An 8,235-nucleotide genomic window follows, 5' to 3' on the forward strand; every position below is an offset into this window, starting at 1 on the left:
ACAAATATTGTGAAAATGTCTACTCTTCCTAAAGCAATCTACACATTTAATGCAATCCCTATCAAAATCCCATCCATTTTTTCAAAGAAATGGAAAAAATAATCCTAAAATTTATATGGAACCAGAAAAGACCTCGAATAGCCAGAGGAATATTGAAAAAGAAAGCCAAAGTTAGTTTGGCATCACAATTCCAGATTTCAAGTTCTATTACAAAGCTGTCATCATCAAGACAGTATGGTACTGGCACAAAAACAGACACATAGATCAATGGAACAGAATAGAGAGCCCAGAAATAGACCCTCAACTCTATGGTCAGCTAATCTTCGAGAAAGCAGGAAAGAACATCCAATGGGAAAAAGACAGTATCTCCAACAAATGGTCTTGGGGAAATTGGACAGCCACATGCAGAAGAATGAAACTGGACCATTTCCTTATACCACACACAAAAATAGACTCAAAATAGATGAAGGACCTCAATGTGAGAAAGGAATCCATCAAAATCCTTGAAGAGAACACAGGCAGCAACCTCTTTGACCTCAGCTGCAGCAACTTCTTCCTAGGAACATCTCCAAAGGCAAGGGAAGCAAGGGCAAAAATGAACTATTTGGGACATCATCAAGATCAAAAGCTTTTGCACAGCAAAGGAAACAGTTAACAAAACCAAAAGACAACCGACAGAATGGGAGAAGATATTTGCAAACGACATATCAGATAAAGGGCTAGTGTCCAAAATCTATAAAGAACTTAGCAAACTCAACACCCAAAGAACAAATAATCCAATCAAGAAATGGGCAGAGGACATGAACAGACATTTCTTCAAAGAAGACATCCAGATGGCCAACAGACACATGAAAAAGTGCTCCATATCACTCGGCATCAGGGAAATACAAATCAAAACCACAATGAGATATCACCTCACACCACTCAGAATGGCTAAAATTAACAAGTCAGGAAATGACAGATGCTGGCGAGGATGCGGAGAAAGGGGAACCCTCCTACACTGTTGGTGGGAATGCAAGCTGGTGCAACCACTCGGGAAAACAGCATGGAGGTTCCTCAAAAAGTTGAAAATAGAGCTACCCTATGACCCAGCAATTGCATTACTGCGTATTTATCCTAAAGTTACAAACGTAGTGATCCGAAGGGGCACGTGCACCCGAATGTTTATAGCAGCAATGTCCACAATAGCCAAACTATGGAAAGAACCTAGATGTCCAACAGATGAATGGATAAAGAAGATGTGGTATATATACACAATGAAGTACTATGCAGCCATCAAAAGAAATGAAATCTTGCCATTTGCGACGACATGGATGGAACTAGAGGGTATCATGCTTAGCGAAATAAGTCAATCGGAGAAAGACAACTATCATATGATCTCCCTGATAGGAGGGAGAGGAGATGCAACATGGGGGGTTAAGGGAGTAGGAGAAGAATAAATGAAACAAGATGGGATTGGGAGGGAGACAAACCATAAGTGACTCGTAATCTCACAAAACAAACTGAGGGTTGATGGGGGAGGGGGGTTGGGAGAGGGGGGTGGGGTTATGGACATTGGGGAGGGTATGTGCTATGGTGAGTACTTGAAGTGTGTAAACCTGGCGATTCACAGACCCGTACCCCTGGGGATAAAAATATATGTTTAGGGACGCCTGGGTGGCTCAGTTGGTTAAGCGGCTGCCTTCGGCTCAGGTCATGATCCCAGCGTCCTGGGATCGAGTCCCACATCGGGCTCCTTGCTCAGCGGGGAGCCTGCTTCTCCCTCTGCCTCTGCCTGCCACTCTGTCTGCCTGTGCTCATGCTTGCTCCCTCTCTCTCTCTAACAAATAAATAAATAAAATCTTTAAAAATATATATATATGTTTATAAAAAATTTAAAAATTAAAAAAAAAAGAAAGTATAGACCTGACCTAAACACATGAACCACTTAAATCTGGGTCTTGACATTAGAGACAAAGGAGTCAGAGATTTGATAGGAGATAGGCACATTGCCTGCTTTAAAGATATAGGGGCCACATGGCCAAAAATGTACAGAGCCTCTGGGAGCTGAGAGTAACCCCCAGCCAACAGCCAGCAAAGAGACTAGAACCTCAGTTCTATATAGCCTCAGGGAATGAGATTGTGCCTACCGCCTGAATGAGGTTGGCAGTCGGTCCTTCTTCATAGGCTCTAGATGGGAAAGCAGCCCCGTGGACACTTTGATTTTGACATTGTGAGATCCTGAGCAGAGAACCAAGTTGTGCTCTGTTGGGACTTCTGCCCTAGAGAACTGTGAGTTAATAAATGTGCTTTTTTAAGCTGGGAAGTTTGTGATGATATGTTATAAAGCAAAAGGAAATGATACACAGAGTATCCATTTCCTCACATATAACATGAGAATAGTGTGCCTGGGTGACCCAGTAGGTTAAGCATTTGCCTTCAGCTCAGGTCATGATCCTAGGGTCCTAGGTTCAAGCCCTGCATTGGGCTCCTGCTCAGCCAGAAGTCTGCTTCTTCCTCTGCCTCTCCCCCCAACTCATGCTCTCTCTTGCTTACTCTCCCTCAAGTAAATAAATAAAATCTTTAAAAACAATAAAAACAAAATAAAATGAGAATAATAGCACTGTCTGCCTCATGGTGAATCCTTACCAGATGAAAGAATCATATAAAATATTTAGCAGTCTTTCATGTAGCACATGCTTAATTTAGGTTAGCTCTCATTATCATTACTTTTACTATTGTTGAGATTAGGTAAAGCAAAACTCAAAAAAAAATCAGAGTCTTCTCCAGTAAACCCATGATAAACTTAATTTATTCATTAATATGCCATCCAAAATATTTTGGCATACCTTGGATATGAATAATATTCCTAATATCATTCAGAATTAAGGCTTTGGCTTTTATTCAAGATCTGATTTATCCCAATAGTAGCATATCTGAGTGAAAGATAAGTTTCTCAGTCCTTCAAAGAATTCATCACCAGTCTTGATGACAGGTGGAAAATGATGGAGACAGCAGGGAACATTCTTATAAATGTTCCCTGAATATGGCATTTAAAGTTTTATACGTTAACTGTAAAACTGAAATACTCCTGCCAACCAACAGAGCCAAGATGGTATTCACGAAACAAACAAGCCAAACCACATAAATAAAGTCACACTTGTAAAATGGGACTGAATAGTTTGGTGTCACCTAATCCCAGCTATGGGGTAAATACTCAGGTGGATGATACCCAGACCCTAAAAATTGGCTGACTATAATGTGCACCTGTGCACATGTGAAGCAAAAGAGCACTTATTCCCAGGTGTATTTATCTAAAGATAAGTAAGTGAATCAGGGAAGCAGAAAAATTGCTAACCCATATAGCAATAAGCTAGCTTTACTTCAAACACTCCATAATTTCCATTTATGTTTTGTAATATCACCAAGATTGCCATGGATTCATTCTCTTTGCTACCGAGTAAGGGCGGCACTCACTCTTAGATCTTTACTACCCATCAAATTTAAAACTGCTCCAGTATTTTAAGATCTCTAGAATTAAAAGAAATGCACCGTTGAATGATCAGAGCAGTAGAGAACGTCAAGTAGATCCATAGATCTGCAATAAACTTCTCCAAAACATAAAAATGATAGAGAAATTTAAATATACCTTCTCAGCAAAGTGAAAATGTCACTAAGCTATATGATGGTTCCTGAAATTAAGACATAATTTTGAGAAAATCATTAATCAACAGGTATTAAATCCCTGACTATGATAAACAACTTTTGATAGCTGACATTCCTAGCTAAGAAAATTAAGTTTAAAATTTATTTAAAGTCTCATTCAACTCTCCTTACCTTAGACATAAATCTATCCTAACTGGAGTCATTTCATGTTGTCTTTTACATTTTGAATCCTAGCAGCATTCTTACTTTAATCATTCTTGAAACATTTCTAATTTTGGAAAGAAGTTTTAACCGTTATTTTTACAAAACACCTTAGCTTATCATTAAAAAGAATGCTGACTGGGGCACCTGGGTGGCTCAGTGGTTAAAGCCTCTGCCTTCGGCTCAGGTCATGATCTCAGGGTCCTGGGATCGAGCCCCACATCGGGCTCTCTGCTCACAGCGGGGGGCCTGCCTCCTCCTCCTCTCTCTCTCTGCCTGCCTCTCTGCCTACTCATGATCTGTCTGTCAAATAAAAAAAAAAAAAATCTTTAAAAAAAAAAAAAGAATGCTGACTTACAAAGTTGTTTTATATACATATAATTTATATCTTGATTATTTATTAGCACATCACATTCAAAAATACATTGCTAGTTGAACAGAGTGGCATATCAATAAATCAAACACAGACTTAATCCTCATTTCTGAATAATGATGTACAGTACATCTTCATATATGGGGCTCTGGGGGAGGGGAGGGCAGATAACTTCCCACATTAAAGTACCCCAAATTAGTTGAGAACTATTTTAATATATTGAGTTAAGACTTAGTAAATTTGTGAGGCAAAAATAGATATCTGAGAGTGCAATTACAAATACAGTAAAATAATGTTAAGTTCAAGCTGCATATTTTTTGTTATTAAATATCATTCTTTTAAATGACATTACTATAACATAAAGAAAAAAAGTTAGGGGGTTTGTCTGTTTTTCAAAAGAAAATCAGTCTCTTAACTTCATAGCAGCATTTCTAAACCAGATATGTTTTAGGTAATCAATCACTATAATCCCTTTCTGGTGTACACAGGCTTTTTGCAAGAAGGTCTATAGCTTTACTTCAATACTAAATGATGCTGCGTTCTCAAAATTATAAGAACCATGGATTATTTCATTGTTACCAGAGATTTAAATAAATACCGAGAAGAAGCCCAAAGGGTTAAAATTATTTTATCTGAATAGCAATAACACTAATTTTATTATTCTTATTTAATTTGAAAAAATACTGTAATTGTTACATTATATTAGTAATTTGAAATGGTCTTTGTAGATGTTATCCCAAGTTTATGCAGACATATTTACAAATATTTACACTACATGCACATAGGTATTTAGTTTTTATAAAAAGGAGTCCTGATATATATGTACAAAATGAATTTTTATTTTTTAATTACAAATACACTGTGGACATATTTTCAGATCTGTACACATATATCCCTGGCATCATTCTTTTTATTGGTTGTATAACACTGATCACCTCCAAACATGTTACATAATTTAGTCATTCCTTAGTTTATTGGCTATTTCCTTACACAGATAAGCTTCATAGGATAAAGAGTTCTTCATTTCCTGCCATATCCAAATGCTTAGGTTAGTCCTAGCATACAGCAGGTTCTCAACAAGTACTTGTTGAATGAATTGAGTTTTAAATAATGCAAACCCATAATTTGTTTTGTTACACTCTTGTTAATGAACTTATTTTGATTGTGTTCTTTGCTAGTAAGAGAAATATTTGAAGACTGTCTCTGTGGCTATATCTTTCCTTACTGAAGCAATTATTTTTTAAATTCCTAGAAGGTAATTGCTAGGTTACAGATTATATGCTTTTAAAAATAGTATTGCTAAACTGTCCTCCAAAAATGTAATACCAAATTAAATTCTTAATACAAGATATGAGTCAGCCATTTAGTTTTATTCTTTATAACTTTCTGCTTTTCCAATTTCCTATAACCGACATTAATTATCTTAATCAGAAGCAGCCATGATTAAAAAGAAAATTAGTTTTTATTTTCTTGATCGTCCTAGAAACATTATTTAACAGTCTAAAACTTGAACATACCAGATATCATTTGGACTACAGTAGTCTTTTTTCACTCATTTAAATTATTCCATTACTTAATTTTTAAAAATTATTTCAATGTCTATCAACAATTTTCTACCAAATAGGAGCCTTATAGCATGCTTACTGGAGCAGAGAAATTAGAAAGATTTAACTAATTTTCCAAAGTTGATGTTGCCTTATAATTTGCATAAAGTAATATAAAGAAAAATGCTTTTAATAAATGATTTTTTATTAATGATGAGTTAATAAATAAATGTATTTGGCTCTCAGCACTTTTAGTAAAAGCCCAGGGAGGAAAGAAACATATTAAAATTTTCAGAGTACACAAAATATATATTAGTTTCCAGGTTTGGAATGTTTCTAAGCAGCCAGTAGATTAAAAAAGGAGTTATTCAGCTTTAAACCTGACCTTAGTGTGACCATGGCTTTGGTAAAGTGTTGTCCTTCTACAAAAATTATACTATTAACCCCAAGTCATGATACCAGAGCTGCTTATTCAGACCTTCTGACAAATTGCACTGAACCTATCACATATGTCTGCATCTCATCTAAATAGAAATAGACACAGGGAGGAGTTTGCATCAAGGTACATAGATTCCCTTTGTGAAGGGAAAACAAACGGTAACTCTAATGGGACTGGGCCCTCCATCATTGCCTCTCTTCTAATTTATCCAAGCACAACGTTCATTGTCTCCTAAAGAGTTCAGAAGCTAACGAAATTTCATAACTGCCAGACGTCTGATTTATATAATAGCAAATTGTAAGTAATCAACAGAAAATCTATACTGAATAGAAAAATGTCCCACTTCAATAGACATTGAAGAATACTTCTGAATGCCTTGGGTGCAGTGGCTTGATTTTAGACTTCTGCAAAGTAAGCACACCCTGCCCTCAAGGAATCTGTATTTTGCCTATCAGCCAGGGAGATTGAGAAATAGGTAAGCAAAAAACAGGGCAATTTGAGTAGGCATTCTATCTAGAGGTGAACTTTGTGATGCTTTATTTCAGTGTTACTGTAAGAAATTATAAATAGCTACTGCTTATTAGATGAGTGAACACAATGCGATCATGAAAGAACTGGAAAATCTCAAGTGGGTTTCCCAATGAATTAAATTCCCTGATTGGGATCCAAGATCTAAGTCATCCTTCAATATTCTGGATTTTTTTTTCTTCAAATTAACATATTTATGTGTATTCAGATTCCTTTATTCATTTTTTTAATCTTTTCTCTAGATATGAAGAAAAAGTCATCTTTCCAACTTTCTTTTTTAAGATTTTATTTACTTATTTGAGAGAGGAGAGAGTGCATGAGTAGGGGATAAGAGTGAGGGAGAGAGAGAACCAGACTCCCTCCTGATTAGGGAGCCTGACACTGAGCGGGGACCCCAAGCCCAAGACCCTAAGGTCATGACCTGAGCAGAAGGCAGTTGCATAACCAACTGAGACACCCAGGTGCCCCTCTTTCCAACTTTCAAATCTTCTTAAACTTCAAGTATTTGCATGGATAGGCTTAAACAGGCCTATATGTTTCTTTAAAAAAGGGTTTTGTGAAATTAAATTCTTTGAATAGCTATTACCAAAGTATTATTTTAATTCTAACAAGATCAGGGTGCTAATCAATCCCCTTGTTGGTTAAAGTCAATATTCTCCTTGTATTACTTAAAGGTGTCTGCCAAAGATTTCAAAGGCATTAAATTATTGTGAAATTTTAGATGAATTTCTTGAAAGGTGTGTTCTCCTCTTTATCCAGGCTGTCTGTATATTATTGTCCCATTGTTTCTTTAATATGTTTTTCCATGCAAATTCCATGTCTCATTCCTTTATTGGAAAGGTATTATCATACTTTTGAACTTGGTAGATAATCAAAGATTCACTTAATAAGATAACCCTACAGATACTGATTAAACACCTGTGTGCAAAGTAAAACCATAGCTGCTGAGGTAAAGACAAAGGTAAATTAATCACAGACCTAATTCTCCTAAAGTTCACAATCAAGTGGCAGAGATGATGACAAGACATATAATTCAGTACCTGAGTAAAATGTTGAGAAGACAATGGAAGAGGAGAAAGCAAAATTTTTACATGTCATCCTTGTGCAGAGCCATGCTAATCTTCTTTGTATTGGTCCAGTTTAGTATAAAGTGAAATTTTTAGATACTGCAACCTCCTAATTTGCCATTAATCCAGAGTTTACATAATTACATGGATTCCACTGCAAAAAAAAAAAAAACCAAACCTCTGAATTTTCTTACTTAAACAATTACTACATCTCTCATTCATGTATTCCACATACCATTATTTACTGAGTACCTCCTATGTGTAAAATACTGCATAAGGATGTGTCAGAATACAGAAGTGATGTAGTATCTAAAAATAAAGTAGAGACTTCAGGATTGCTATTTTTCATAGAGATGCTTTTATAGCTTGGCCCAGAATTTTCTAGAGTATCTAAGCTGACTTTCATAGAAACTACCTTTTATATTTTACTGAAACACT

The 8,235-nt window shown here is 36.1% G+C and overlaps 1 pseudogene; it reads right to left on the reverse strand.

Annotated features, from left to right (window-relative positions):
• Positions 1 to 7,792: 7,792 nt before the first annotated feature.
• LOC125089944 (uncharacterized) lies at positions 7,793 to 7,891 on the reverse strand (annotated as a pseudogene).
• Between the last annotated feature and the right edge of the window lie 344 nt (positions 7,892 to 8,235).

This window comes from Lutra lutra, chromosome 1 (genome assembly GCF_902655055.1).
Source record: "Lutra lutra chromosome 1, mLutLut1.2, whole genome shotgun sequence".
Classification (NCBI taxonomy): Eukaryota; Metazoa; Chordata; class Mammalia; order Carnivora; family Mustelidae; genus Lutra; species Lutra lutra.